This window comes from Lissotriton helveticus, chromosome 2_1, assembly GCF_964261635.1.
Source record: "Lissotriton helveticus chromosome 2_1, aLisHel1.1, whole genome shotgun sequence".
NCBI lineage: Eukaryota > Metazoa > Chordata > Amphibia > Caudata > Salamandridae > Lissotriton > Lissotriton helveticus.
The window spans coordinates 299,351,843-299,353,289 of NC_136059.1; positions in this window are offsets into that span (position 1 = coordinate 299,351,843).

Here is a 1,447-nt window from a genome sequence, read left to right on the forward strand (position 1 = left end):
AGGCTCTCCCCAGCCTGGCTAGGGTTCGGAAGGTGGGACCGGGCCCGGGGCTTGAGCTCCAGCCGGCCAGCCCCGGGTTGCGCGAGCCCCCCGTCCCGCAGGCCACCAGAGGGTCCGGGTGCTGGGGACGGGGCTCCACCAGTGCCCGTGGAGGCTCTCTCTCCCCAGCCTGGCTAGGGTTCGGAAGGTGGGACCGGGCCCGGGGCTTGAGCTCCAGCCGGCCAGCCCCGGGTTGCGCGAGCCCCCCGTCCCGCAGGCCATCAGAAGGTCCGGGCGCTGGGGGCGGTGCTCCACCGGTTCCAGGGGAGGCTCTCCCCAGCCTGGCTAGGGTTCGGAAGGTGGGACCGGGCCCGGGGCTTGTGCTCCGGCCGGCCGGCCCCGGGGTGCGCAAGCCCCCCGTCCCACAGGCCACCAGAGGGTCCGGGCGCTGGGGACGGGGCTCCACCGGGGCCCGGGGAGGCTCTCCCCAGCCTGGCTAGGGTTTGGAAGCTGGGACCTGGCCCGGGGCATGAACTCCATCTGGCAGGCCCCGAGGGTGCTGGAGCCCCCTGTCCTGCAAGGCAGTCGAGGGTCTGGGCGCTAGGATCCCTCTGGGCCTGGGGAGGCATTCCCCGGCCTGGCTAGGGTTCGGAACATGGGACCGTGCCTGGGGCTTGAACTCTGTCCGGCAGGTCCCGGGGTGCTGGAGCCCCCGTCCTGCAAGCCAGCCGAGGTTCCGGGCGCTGGGGACCATCGGGGCCTGCAGAGGCTCTCCCTGGCCTGGGGGTAGGGTTTGGAAGCTAAGCCCCAAGCCCGCCATGAGCCGGATGCCGTTTAGGCCCCGGTCGAGCGAGCGAGTGGATTTGTGGAGCCCTGGCCCCAGCCAAGCAGGTTCAGAGCCTCCCCGTGCCGGACTGACGCACCTGAGGGCCCACCGGAGGTCATGCCCGGGCCCCGGCAGCGCATGGGCAGCATATCCCCAGACCTGGTGACCTGGCAGACTGGGACCTGCTGGCACCCTGGCCCTGCCGAGCCCCAGTTCTCTCCCAGGGCTCCACAAATGCGACGACCAGATGGCCGAACTTCCCTGGAAGTCCCGATGAGGTGCCATTTGCCTCCCAGATCCCAGCGAGGGCTCCAGGAGGTCGGGTACTTTCACGCTTTGGGTCCCCTCTGTCACCTCGCGTGCAGAGTTTACAAGAAAGGAGGGTATTTTCCCTCCGGATTACTAGGGACAGGGTACGCCCGGACGCCCCTCCAAGGCTGGTGGTTCTCTGCCATGGGGACCAGATAGGCTATGCCTGGGTAACACCTCCCTAGGCCACCCGTGGCTTCCTTCCGCCAGGCCGACGGCATGTCAAATTGCCCAGGACGGGCTCCATGGCTCTTGGGCAGTCGTCCCCTGGGCGCCCGGGGCTCCATCCACCCCGGCGGCATGGAAAAGTGCCCAGGACGGGCTCCATGCGTC